This window comes from Leuresthes tenuis, unplaced genomic scaffold, assembly GCF_036924035.1.
Source record: "Leuresthes tenuis unplaced genomic scaffold, fLeuTen1.0.hap1 SCAF_38, whole genome shotgun sequence".
NCBI classification, from domain to species: Eukaryota; Metazoa; Chordata; class Actinopteri; order Atheriniformes; family Atherinopsidae; genus Leuresthes; species Leuresthes tenuis.
This window is the reverse complement of record NW_027325392.1, coordinates 969,279-982,511: the sequence shown is the minus strand read 5'-3', so window position 1 is coordinate 982,511 and position 13,233 is coordinate 969,279. Positions and strand designations below refer to the sequence as shown.

General features: G+C 44.3%; 4 non-coding genes across 4 annotated transcripts; all 4 read right to left on the bottom strand.

Moving 5' to 3' along the window:
* Positions 1-6,900: 6,900 nt before the first annotated feature.
* Positions 6,901-7,091, bottom strand: LOC140285387 (U2 spliceosomal RNA). Its single transcript, XR_011910451.1, has one exon. It is a non-coding gene; the product is annotated as a U2 spliceosomal RNA (small nuclear RNA).
* Positions 7,092-7,350: 259 nt separating this feature from the next.
* On the bottom strand, positions 7,351-7,464 carry LOC140285383 (U5 spliceosomal RNA). Its single transcript, XR_011910448.1, has one exon. It is a non-coding gene; the product is annotated as a U5 spliceosomal RNA (small nuclear RNA).
* Positions 7,465-7,854: 390 nt separating this feature from the next.
* Positions 7,855-8,045, bottom strand: LOC140285371 (U2 spliceosomal RNA). Its single transcript, XR_011910437.1, has one exon. It is a non-coding gene; the product is annotated as a U2 spliceosomal RNA (small nuclear RNA).
* Positions 8,046-8,353: 308 nt separating this feature from the next.
* LOC140285378 (U5 spliceosomal RNA) lies at positions 8,354-8,467 on the bottom strand. Its single transcript, XR_011910443.1, has one exon. It is a non-coding gene; the product is annotated as a U5 spliceosomal RNA (small nuclear RNA).
* Positions 8,468-13,233: the final 4,766 nt, after the last annotated feature.

Sequence of the window (13,233 nt, the reverse complement as noted above, 5' to 3'; positions counted from 1 at the left end):
CACTTACGATGCTGGGAATGATGCCAGCAATGAACAGAGAAGAAGATTCAGTTTCATCAATCTGCAACAGGTGCCTCTAGTGACGGGGTGAATATAGAATCCTCAACAATTACAACGTCTCTGGGAACTGTGACAACAACAAGGTTTAAACCATTTTGATATATATTGTAACCTATTGGCTAAGGAATAGTGCTGAAAATGAGGTAAATCTAATCCACCACTGTCCTTGGTCTTCTATAGGGTTTTTAAACTAATACGTGGTGGTTTGTTTTTCCACAGAAATTTGGAGATGCATGAATCTAGTGACTTAAACCAAGTAGCAGATGGTTTTATGGGGATCATTGAGAACAAATAGTTAACTTTTGGTAGTATCATCATTTTAATGGTTGTAACTCTCCCCATAAGTGATATAGGTGAGGACTTCCAACGAGAGAGATCTCTATCTTTAATAATTGCACATAATTTAGCTTTGTTAGCTCTGAGAGCCTGGAGGAAATGTTTATGCCTAAATATCTAATATTTCCTGACTGTATAGTGATCACAGGTATATTCTGGACCCTGCAGTTAATGGGTAGAACTTTGGTCTTAGACCAGTTGATAGAGTAGTCAGAAAGTGCTGAGAATTTATTTATGAGTGTGATCGTGTGAGTGAGAGACGTCTGTGAGTTCTGAAGGAAAAGTAATACATCATCAGCATAAAGACTTATTTTATGCTCAATATTTTGGGATTGGATGCCTTTAATATTTCTATCTTGTCTGATAGAAGCTGCTAAAGGTTTGATGAAAATAGCAAAAAGTGAGGGAGAAAGTGGGCAACCTTGTCTTGTACCTCTCTGCAGACTGAAGCTTGGAGAAGTTCGATCATTTGTCCTGACACTTGCATTTGGGGAGCTATATAATATCCTTATCCAGTTGATGAAGTGTGACCCAAACCCGAATTTGTTTAATGCTGCGAATAAAAGTTTCCAGTTCACTCCATCAAATGCTTTTTCTGCATCTATAGAGTCGATTGTGGCTTCCAAGTTGTTGATGGTAGAATAGTCTTTGAGATTAATGATCCGGTTTGTGAATGAACCGTTGTGCCTACTGCTCTTCAGCCTGTCAAATGAAATGTATAATTTGAAACGTGACAAATGAACGAAGACCCAAGGAGTTGAGTCGTAAACAAATCAATACTGTTTCCTGTGCAAGGACCCGTCAGCCGAGGAGTTGAGTCATGAACGAATCAATACTGTTTCCTGTGCGAGGACCCGTCTCCCGAGGAGTTGAGTCGTGAACGAATCAATACTGTTTCCTGTCCTGCTGACTGAGCTTATGAAGCTGCCGCCTGCCATGTGGTGAGGAAGGGTACTGCATGAAAATGAACGAATCACTCACTGAGACAACTCGTTACTCCCGAGTCATATAAAAAATTAGTTTATATCGAACGAATCGCTCACGAACGACACATCACTATCTATTTGACGAGTTATGCATGAATTCGGATTTTGCAATAAAATTAATTCCTTCTCTCAAACCAAGTTCAAACTGCTTTGTCCTTCATATTTATCTACTTCTAATCTAGTTTCAACAATAAACAACACTGTATTTTGTAGTATGAAAAAGAACCAGACCTAATTTTCAGCAATTAGCTTCTCTCGAGGAGATATGAAGGAATACAGATTTTGCTATAAAATGAAATACTTCTATCAAACTGACTTAAAACGGTTTGTTCTTATTTCTTCATTTCTGATGAAGTTTCAACAATAAACAACAAACTTTGTATTATGAGAAAGAACCAGACTTATTCTTCAGGAATCCGAAAATAAGCTCTATTTCACGAGTTATGCACAAATTCGGATTCTCCTATAAAACAAATTCCTTAACTCAAACCAAGTTAAGACTGCTTTGTCCTTCATATTTATTCATGTCTAATCAAGTTTCAACAATAAACAACGTTGTACTTTGTAGAATGAGAAAGAACTTCTTCAGCAATAAGCATCTCTCGACATATGACGAAATACAGATTTTGCTATAAAATTAATTCCTTCTATCAGCCTGACTTAAAACTGTTTGTCCTCCTTATTTATCCACTTCAAATCAAATTTCAAAAATTAAAAAAATTTTGTAGTTTGAGAAAGAACAACTTAATCTTCAGCTATCAGTATAAAAAGAGGGTAAGAAAAGGTGCAAATGCCAACCATACATCACTAAAAGGTGGAGCGGAAGTATTCGGCTGCAAGTAGGTGTGACTGTTCGACCATAATTTGTAAAAAGCGGGTAAGAAAAGGTTCGAATGCCCGACTATATATTAACAAAAGCGGAAGGAGAGATCTTCGGATGAGAGTGGGTGAGAATTTCCAACCATAATCTATAAAATGCGGTGAAAAAAAAGGTGTGAATACCCCATAGAACACTAAAAGGTGGAGCGGAAGTGTTCGGCTGCAAGAAGGTGTGAATGTCCGACTATATTTGGTGAAAAGCAGGTGAAGCAACGTCTGAATGCCCAACCTTACATCATCAAAAGCGAGATCAGAGGTGTTTGGCTGCAAGAAGGCCATAGTTTGCCAAAAGCGGGTAAGGTGCGAATGACCGACTAAATATCAACAAAAGTGGGGGCGGAGGTCTTCGGATGCAAGTGGGTGTGAATATCCCACCATACAAGTATGGTGTAGAGGAAGCTGTGAATGGCCGACCATAGTAGAAAGCGGGTGAGAGAAGGTGCGAATGTCAAACCATACATGATCAAAACAGTGAGCGGAGGTGTTTGGCTGCGACAAGGTGTGAATGTCCACCCATAATTAATGAAAAGCGGGCAACAAGTAGGTTCGAATGCCCAACCATACATCATCAAAAGCAGGAGTGGATGTGTTCGGCTACAAGAAGGTTTGAATATCCGACCATAGTTTGTAAAAAGCGGGTAAGAAAAGGTTTGAATGCCCGAACATACACCATCAAAAGAGGGAGCGGAGGGGTTCCGCTGTAAGAAGGTGTGAATGTCCGACCATAGTTGGTAAAAAGCGGGTAAGAAAAGGTTAAAATACCCGACTGTACACAATCAATAGCGGGAGCGGAGTTGTTCGGCTACTAAAAGGTGTGAAAGTCCGACCAGGGTTTGTAAAAAGCGGGTAAGAAAAGGTGCGAATGCCCGACAATGTATGATCAAAAGAGGGAGCGGAGGTGTTCAGCTGCAAGAAGGTCTGAATGTCCATCAATAATTGCTAGAAAACATGAAAGAAAATTTTCTAATATCAAACCGCACATGATCATAAGCGGGAGAGGAGGTGTTCAGCTGCAAGAAGGTGTGAATGTCCACCCATAATTACTGAAAAATGGTTTGTAAAAAGCGGGTAAGAAAAGGTATGAATGCCTGACTATACACCATCAAATGCGGGAACGGTTTTTCGGCTGTGAGTAGGTGTGAATCTCCGACCATAATTGCTGAAAAATGTGTTAGAAAAGGTAAGAATGCCGGTCCATACATCATCAAAAGCGAGAAAGGTGGTGTTCGGCTGCAAGTAGGTGTGAATGTCCAGCCATAATTACTCACAAACGGGTAAGAAAAGGTAGTATTGCCAGACCATACATGATCAAAACAGGGAGCGGAGGTGGTTCAGCTGCAAGAAGGTGTGAATGTCCGACTAAAGTTTGTAAAAAGCGGATAAGACAAGGTGCGAATGCCTGACAATGTATGATCAAAAGAGTGAGCGGAGGTTTTCGGCTGCAAGAAGTTCTGAATGTCTACCCATAATTCCTGAAAAATGGGTAAAAAAAGGGTCCGAATGCCCAACCATACATCATCAAAAGCAGGAGTGGATGTTTTCGGCTACAAGAAGGTTTGAATGTCCATCAATAATTGCTTTAAAACAGGAATGAAAATTTTCGAATATCAAACCGCACATGATCATAAGCGGGAGAGGAGGTGTTCAGCTGCAAGAAGGTGTGAATGTCCACCCATAATTCCTGAAAAATGGGTAAAAAAAGGTGCGAATGCCCAACCATACATTATCAAAAGCAGGTGTGAATGTCAGATCATAATTTGCAAAAAGCTGATGAGAAAAGGTGAGAATGCCTGACTATACACCATCAAATGCGGGAGCAGAGGTGTTCGGCTCTGAGTAGGCGTGAATGTCCGACCATAATTGCTGAAAAATGTGTTAGAAAAGGTAAGAATGCCGGAACATACATCATCAAAAGCGGGAGAGGTGGTGTTCAGCTGCAAAAAGGTGTGAATGTTCGACTAAAGTTTGTAAAAAGCGGGTAAGACAAGGTCCGAATGCCCGAACATACACCATCAAAAGAGGGAGCGGAGGTGTTCCGCTGTAAGAAGGTGTGAATGTCCAAACCATAGTTGGTAAAAACCGGGTAAGAAAAGGTTGAAATACCCGACTGTACACAATCAAAAGAGGGAGCGGAGTTGTTCAGCTAAGAGATGGTGTGAAAGTCCGACCATGGTTTGTAAAAAGCGGGTAAGAAAAGGTTCGTATGCCCTAATATACACTATCAAAAGCAGAAGCGGAGGTGTTCGGCTGCAAGAAGGTGTGAACGTCCAACCAAGGTTTGTAAAAAGCAGTTAAGAAAAGTTTCGAATATCTAACCAAACATAATCAAAAGCGGGAGCAGAGCTGTTCGACTGCAAGTAGGTGTGAATGTCAGATCATAATTTGCAAAAAGCTGATGAGAAAGGGTGAGAATGCCTGACTATACACCATCAAATGCGGTAGCGGAGTTGTTCGGCTGTGAATAGGTGTGAATGTCCGACCATAATTGCTGGAAAATGTGTTAGAAAAGGTAAGAATGCCGGTCCATACATCATCAAAAGCGGGAGAGGTGGTGTTCGGCTGCAAGTAGGTGTGAATGTCCAGCCATAATTACTCCCAAACGGGTAACACCGAGAGTCCGAAAAGGAAATATAGATCACCCTACTCACTTTTCACCTAAAGAAATGAAGGAAGAGCTAGTTTCCCAAGAAATAACCTGAGTGTGTAATTTGTTTTGATAACTTAGAAAAACGAAAATGACATACCTACTTTCCTTTATCCTTTTAATGGTTCTCACCTTCTCAACACTAAATGTGAGAAGTGTGAAATCAAAGACAAGAGCCCAGAGTATTTTATCCTTCTTAGACTCCATAAAATCAGATGTGTTTTTAATACAAGAATGTGGACTACCTTTTTTAAAAAACCATAGACAATGGGAGGAAATGTGGCCCCATTTATCGATATGGAGTGGTTCAAATCAAAATAAAAATGATGGTGTGGCCATTCTAATTAAAAATCCGCATGTTCTGGTGAAAGGTAGCACAGTGGTGAGAGACGGACGGGCACTTTTAGCACACTTGAATTTTATGGGGCAAGACTTTAACCTCTTAAATATTTATGGTTTCAATGGAAAAATGACAGGTATGACCTTTTAGAAGATATACAGCTTTACATGCTAGGGCAAGTACCTTTAGTTGTAGCAGGATTTTAACTGTATCTTGAGCAGGAAAGATAGAAAAAGAGCAGGGGGAGATTTTAAAGTGGATAAGACTTCGATTTTACTTCAGGGCATATGCAGGGATTTTAAGCTTACTGACTGTTTTAAAACCATGCATCCCAGAGAGGAGGGCTTCACCTGGTTTAGTCATGATGGCACCAGAGCCTCTCGCATCGATTATTTCTTTACTAGAGATTGCCCACCCACTGATGTTAGATTAACCCCTGTTTTCTTTTCAAACCACCTTATGCTCTCCTGCACCCTTTCACCCCCTTCTGGTGTGACGGTAGGACGTGGTCTGTGGAAACTCAACTGTTCCCTGTTGGAGGATGAAATCATAGTCAGTCAGTACAGGGAATGTTATAAAGAGTGGCAGACCCTTCAAGACCTCTACGAAACACATGCACAATGGTGGGAAATGGTGAAGGAAACGACCCAGACTTTTTTTAAACAGCAAGGTAAACGTAAAAAAAGGAAAGAGAATAGATGTATGATGGGACAACAGAAACGCTTACAGCGCTACTTTAAACTAAATCAGTGTGGCATAAACTTTAATGAAGAAATCAAAGATGTCAAAAAGGAAATGTCAGTTTTAGCAGAAATAAAGAGTAAAGGAATTTTTGTAAGAAGCAGGGAGCAGGAAATTGAGGAAGGTGAAAAATGCACACGGTACTTTTTTAAGAAAGTTATAAATAAAAAGGAGTGTATTCAAAATCTAAAAAGAGAAGATGGGTTTTGAACAAAATCCACACAAGAGATGATTGAAACTGTACATACCTTTTATAGTAACATGTACAAAGAGAAACCAGTGCACTTGGAAACATCGGCAGAAATTTTAAAATTCGTTGACAAAACCGTAAAAGAGAATGCACACTTGACACAGGATTTTACTGCTTTAGAGTTAAAAAAAATGCCTAACAGGTTTTAAGAGAAGTCGAGCTCCGGGTTTAGACGGGCTTCCTGCAGAATTCTATCTGACCTTTTGGGACCTTTTATCATCAGACATTTTAGATGTTTTTAAAGATTTTGAAAAACTCGACCGACTGCCTGACAGTTTTAGAGTGGGAATAGTGACTCTACTTTATAAAAAAAATGATAAGACTGACCTAAAGAATTGGAGGCCCATCACACTTTTAAACTTTGACTGTAAACTTTTTAGCAAGGTTTTAGCGACACGGATGTCCTCTGTTTTAGAGGAGGTAATTCACCCAGACCAGGCTTGTGCAATCTCAGGGAGACAACTCACTGACAGCCTCGTACTGATTCGAGACATCATTGATTACGATAGAGAAAGAAACACCCGGCTTGTCATCTTAAATTTAGACTTTGAAAAAGCTTTTCATCAGGTCTCGCAAATCAATATCTCTTTCAGGTGTTGCAGCCATCGAATAGGACCCTGAAACTTCCATCCTGCACCGCTGTTTGCTTTTTCACAAGAGCAGAGAAGATCGCACCGTTCCCAGCGGCACTGCAGTACCGGGTCGATGCTTGGAGTGAACGGAGCCAGCTCCTTTTTCAACTCCTATTGCTAAAAATCCATTTAATATGTAGTCCTCGTATAGAGGACATATCAAATATTAAACTGATAAGAACAGATACCACACTTGATCTTAGCCAAAAGGCCGAGAAGCGATAACTGTCCACTGGTTCACGTCCGAGGGCCCTTCCTGGCACAATGCGCACTTGTAGCGGTGTTCTTTTTAGTGTCACTTTGCACCTCCGCACTGAGCACTCTTCAGCCCTTTTAAATGGTATAACTTTGCACTCCTGCACGCTCCAGCAAGCACCATTCAAGCAACAACGTCAGCACAGTCGCAACAAGTAAGGCGACTCTACTCAGAGAAGTCACTCTGCACAGTAACAAGATTTCTTTTGCACAGACAGAAAGGGCTTCACCCGCAAAGGTAAAGCCTGCCAAAAATAGAAACAACTCACTAGTGCTGCTCTCCACGGAAGTCTTTAGTAAAAGGCGAAAGACTTGTACGTTATGAAGAGAAACCAGAGTACGATTATCCGTCACTGCAGGAGCAGGGCATCAGGCTAGTTGGCATAGCCACCTTCCCCATGGTGAGCTTTGCTTGGTAGAGACGTTTGCTCCCCCCCCTTGCTCCTCGGCTGACCAAGTAGGGACAATCGGGCCCTATTCGATGGCTGCCTTGTCTTTTACTCTGTGCAAAAGACAAGGCAGCAACAAAAACACCATGGGAACACCGTATTGAGGCTTTTTTCTGACCGCTCATTCGGTGTCGCGTTTCTTTCAAGCAATTCTCCCGGTTAGCCCGCACTCGGCTTGCTCCCAGAGCCGTGTTAAAGTCTACTTCGCATTCACACTCTCTTCTCAGCAGACTAAAAGAAACTTCCATCCTGCACCGCTGTTTGCTTTTTCACTAGAGCAGAGAAGAGCGCACCGTTCCCAGCGGCACTGCAGTACTGGGTCGATGTTTGGAGTGAACGGAGCAAGCTCCTTTTTCAACTCCTATTGCTAAAAATCCATTTAATATGTAGTCCTCGTATAGAGGACATATCAGAAATTAAACTGATAAGAACAGATATTACACTTGATCTGAGCTAAAAGACCGAGAAGCGATAACTGTCCACTGGTTCACGTCCGAGGGCCCTTCCTGGCACAATGCGCACTTGTAGCGGTGTTCTTTTTATGGCCATAGGTGGCCAGAGTGTCACTTTGCACCTCCGCCCACCCGCTGCACTGAGCACTCTTCAGCCCTTTCAAATGGTATAAATTTGCACTCCCGCACGCTCCAGCAAGCACCATTCAAGCAACAACTTTGCACTCCAGCTTCGAACATCGGCACAGTCGCAACAAGTAAGGCGACTCTACTCAGAGAAGTCACTCTGCACAGTAACAAGATTTCTTTTGCACAGACAAAAAGGGCTTCACCCGCAAAGGTAAAGCCTGCCAAAAATAGAAACAACTCATTAGTGCTGCTCTCCACGGAAGTCTTTAGTAAAAGGCGAAAGACTTGTACGTTATGAAGAGAAACCAGAGTACGATTATCCGTCACTGCAGGAGCAGGGCATCAGGCTAGTTGGCATAGCCACCTTCCCCATGGTGAGCTTTGCTTGGTGGAGACGCTTGCTCCCCCCCCTTGCTCCTCGGCTGACCAAGTAGGAACAATCGGGCCCTATTCGATGGCTGCCTTGTCTTTTACTATGTGCAAAAGACAAGGCAGCAACAAAAACACCATGGGAACACCGTATTGAGGCTTTTTTCTGACCGCTCATTCGGTGTCGCGTTTCTTTCAAGCAATTCTCCCGGTTAGCCCGCACTCGGATTGCTCCCAGAGCCGTGTTAAAGTCTACTTCGTATTCACTCTCTTTTCTCAGCAGACTCTTGGGATTTTATCTATAAAATGAATTCCTTCACTCAAACTATGTTAAAACTGCTTTGCGAGACCTGATGAAAAGCTTTTTCAAAGTCTAAATTTAAGATGACAAGCCGGGTGTTTCTTTCTCTATCGTAATCAATGATGTCTCGAATCAGTACGAGGCTGTCAGTGAGTTGTCTCCCTGAGATTGCACAAGCCTGGTCTGGGTGAATTACCTCCTCTAAAACAGAGGACATCCGTGTCGCTAAAACCTTGCTAAAAAGTTTACAGTCAAAGTTTAAAAGTGTGATGGGCCTCCAATTCTTTAGGTCAGTCTTATAATTTTTTTTATAAAGTAGAGTCACTATTCCCACTCTAAAACTGTCAGGCAGTCGGTCGAGTTTTTCAAAATCTTTAAAAACATCTAAAATGTCTGATGATAAAAGGTCCCAAAAGGTCAGATAGAATTCTGCAGGAAGCCCGTCTAAACCCGGAGCTCGACTTCTCTTAAAACCTGTTAGGCATTTTTTTTAACTCTAAAGCAGTAAAATCCTGTGTCAAGTGTGCATTCTCTTTTACGGTTTTGTCAACGAATTTTAAAGTATCATTCCTCTACATATATTCAAAAATCTATGTGTAAATGTTTAATATTTCTTATATTTGTTGATGTCATTCTGTGTGCATGTGGCCTAAACCCAATCTCTGTGTGGCAATTTTAATTTAAACAAGTTGAACTCTGCCTCTGATCATTTAAAAAAGGTGTGTACCAATATCAACCTTTCTCAGGTAATTACTGATCCTACAAAACCAAAGAGATCCTTCAAGGTTGTCCCTGATTGGCTCAATCTTAACAAATCAAAGGTAGAAAATCCGCAGTATCTGAACTTGGTGTTAGTTATCACTGCTCAATAGCCTGTATCAGAATTGCAAAAATGAAAACATTAGGTCCACGCTTGGTATCCAGATCCTGAAACATCTCCATGAGCAGGCTTTTTTTTAACTGATCTGTTGAATAGTTATATGACACTGTTAAAATCCCAGATGAAGATCTAGCACTTGACCATTTTTGTAAATCTTCTAATTCCATAGTTGCTAAACACGCCCCTTTTAAAAAGTATAGAACTTAGAACAGGTCTAGTCCCTGGCTTTCGGCAGAACTGTCTTCTTTACTTTTTTTCCCCTTGTCCTGTTCAGCATTATGTCAGAAGAATTGTAGTCTGAATACCTTTGATGCCAAACAGATTTGTTTTGCCAAGGGAAGTTTTATAAATGTAAAGCTCCCCTTGATGCCCATTTATTTATTTCTGTTTACAATATATGACATGAACTGAACTGAACCGGACCGGGGGACAAGGAAAGAAGAAGAGGAAAGATGAGGAAACAGAACAAAAATAGAAACAAAAACCAGACAACCAGCTGCTACACCTGTAAAAAACAAAACAGACAACAATCCATGGCCTATGAGGGGAATCCAGCCTTAGCGCCACCAGGAGCACCTGAAAGCAGACAAGCAGAGAAAAAAACAAACACACAAACAAACAAAAACAAGCACAAGAAGCGGCAATCGCATACAACACAGCTGTGGATATAGATGACCTGAGACGACATGATAATACATCAACTGCTTAGTGACCATGCTACTGGACTAATGAATGTGTGTGTGTGTGTGTGAGAACATGCAACACCCATGGCACAGGACCTACATGATAACCGTGCTTAGTTATGAGTGTATAAGCGTACAGGGCCACAATCCACAGCCCCCCCCCCCAAGCAATCAGAAGCAGGCAGAGAGGGCCACAAGACCCAGGCCACCAGCAGCCCCCACAGAGCACAGAACCCAGGCAGCCAGGCAGCCCACCGCAGGGGCAACCACGCATCCACCCAGAAGACTGCAGAGGAAGCCCCCGGAAAGAGCCCCCATAAGCATAGGGCAGAGGCACTCCGGGAACCAGGGGCAACAGCCCACCGACCCCGCCAGGCCCCAGCCGCCCAGACATGGGCCGTGCACTGGACCTGGGCCCCAGGAGCCCGAGCGCCCCCAAACCCCCCGGCAGAGGCCCCACCCAATACCCAGGAGGGCCAAGCGCCCCAGACAGCCACAAAGTGGGTCAGCGCCTGCCCCAGCGCCCCTGGCCAAGTGCCCTGGGAGTCAAGACGTGCCCACAGGTGGGTGAAGTCGCGAGCAGTGGGGAGAGGCAACGCTGATGCCCCATCGGGAGAAACACAGGCAGGCCAGGCGACAGCAAGTCCCAGATCCAGGCCCAATCATTACCACACACACTTTCACGTCCCATACATCCACACATCCACACATCCTACCTCCCTCGAATCTGCTGGGGTGTAGTGCAGCGGGCACACCAGGAGGCCAGCAACCCCCCACAGACCCCGAACCAGCAGAACAATTAATTAATCCTCCTGGCCCCTCCTGCCCCGAGCAGACACCAGGAAGCAGGGGTGTGCGAAGAAGACCCCTCCCCTCACCCTTCTGGCTCTTCAATATTTTCTAATAGTGAGCAATTAAAATTGAGGGGCAGCCAAACTTGTAGAACTGGGAGCGCGGCACTCTGGGCAGCCTACATACCCAAAGAGCCCCGCCCACCAGATGCCACTCAGTGTAACCACCCCCCAAGACCTAATGTGTGTGTGTGAGTGTGTTTGATAAGTAGTAATGTCTAAGGTGAAATTAAAACAGGGGCAGGGAACTGCAGAGTGCAACCAAAGGGGACCACCTACGTGGCCCCATCCACTACACCCCACCGAACACACACGCCCCCAAAACCCTTCATGTGTGAGTGTGTGCTGTGTACAGGAGCCAGAAGGGAGGGGGGTATGGGGATATATACCGGGGGAGCTACTCTCCCCCAGAGAGGGCAGCCAGGGACTGGCTGCAATAGGCATCCCCGCTACCTGGGAGCCAACAATGGGCAGGAGGGCCTGATGTCCACCAGGCTCGGGGCCTGCAGCGACCATATTCCGGGAGCTACTGTACCCCCAGAAGGTACGCATCCCTCCCCACCCCACTCAACCCAACCCCACCCAGGAGGACCTCTACAAAAAACAAACAAACAAACCACCCGGTCACACCAGTCGCAGCAGCCCGGGCCTGAGACCCAACATCACCCAGCAACCCACCACCACCACTATGTGATAAAACTAATCAGAGGGGACCAGAGAGAATGAAATTCAGCCAATTGATGTTTTGAGGAGGCAGACATTGTTTCCATGCTAATATAATCTAAAAGAAAATTTCTAAACTGGTTAATACACAGATTGTTCTTCGCTTTCCAGTTCATGAGAATAGTTTTCTTTGCGATACATAACACTGTGACAACCATGTGTGCTGAGTTAATTTCCATGTTGATGTTGTCTAAGTCACCCAGTATGCACAGTGTGGGGCATGCAGGGATGCTACACTTTAGCCATGTTGATAGGTCCTCACAGACTTCAAGCCAGAACTTCTGGACAGGCGCAGAAAACCACAAAGCGTGTGGATAATCATCAGGTGTGTTATCTGTGCAATGTGAGCAGATGTTTGAGTGTGTTAGACCCATCCTGAACATCCTTTGTCCTGTATAGTGTGTTCTATGAAGGATTTTGTATTGTATGAGCTGTAAATTAGGATTTCGAGTCTTTATGAAGGTGTTCAAACATATTTGTGGTTAGAAGCTATGACCAGAACTGATGGATAAATCTGCCTCCCATTTTGAGGATGGAAGAGACATTGTGTCATCTATCTTAGACAATAATTTATATATTTTTGATAGTAGTTTTGGGGTACAGATGCTTAGAAATTCTGCTACCCTAGTCGGGGGTTGTAAGTCTGGTTGGTGGAGGATATATCCATCCATCCATCCATCATCTGCCGCTTATCCGGGGGTCGGGTCGCGGGGGCAGCAGCTTGAGCAGAGAAACCCAGACGTCTCTGTCCCCGGCCACTTCCTCCAGCTCTTCCGGGGGGACCCCGAGGCGTTCCCAGGCCAGCCGAGAGACATAGTCTCTCCAACGTGTCCTGGGTCTCCCCCGGGATCTCCTCCCAGTGGGACGTGCCCGGAACACCTCCCCAGGGAGGCGCCCAGGGGGCATCCTAACCAGATGCCCGAGCCACCTCATCTGACTCCTCTCAATGCGGAGGAGCAGCGGTTCTACTCCGAGCCCCTCCCGGATGACTGAGCTTCTCACCCTATCTCTAAGGGAGAGCCCAGACACCCTGCGGAGGAAACCCATTTCGGCCGCTTGTATTCGCGATCTTGTTCTTTCGGTCACTACCCACAACTCGTGACCATAGGTGAGGATGGGAACGTAGATTGACCAGTAAGTAGAGAGCTTCGCCTTCTGGCTCAGCTCCCTCTTCACAACGATGGGTCGGTGCAGAGCCTGCAACACTGCAGGCGCCGCACCGATCCGCCCGTCAATCTCCCGCTCCATTCGTCCGTCACTCGTGAACAAGACC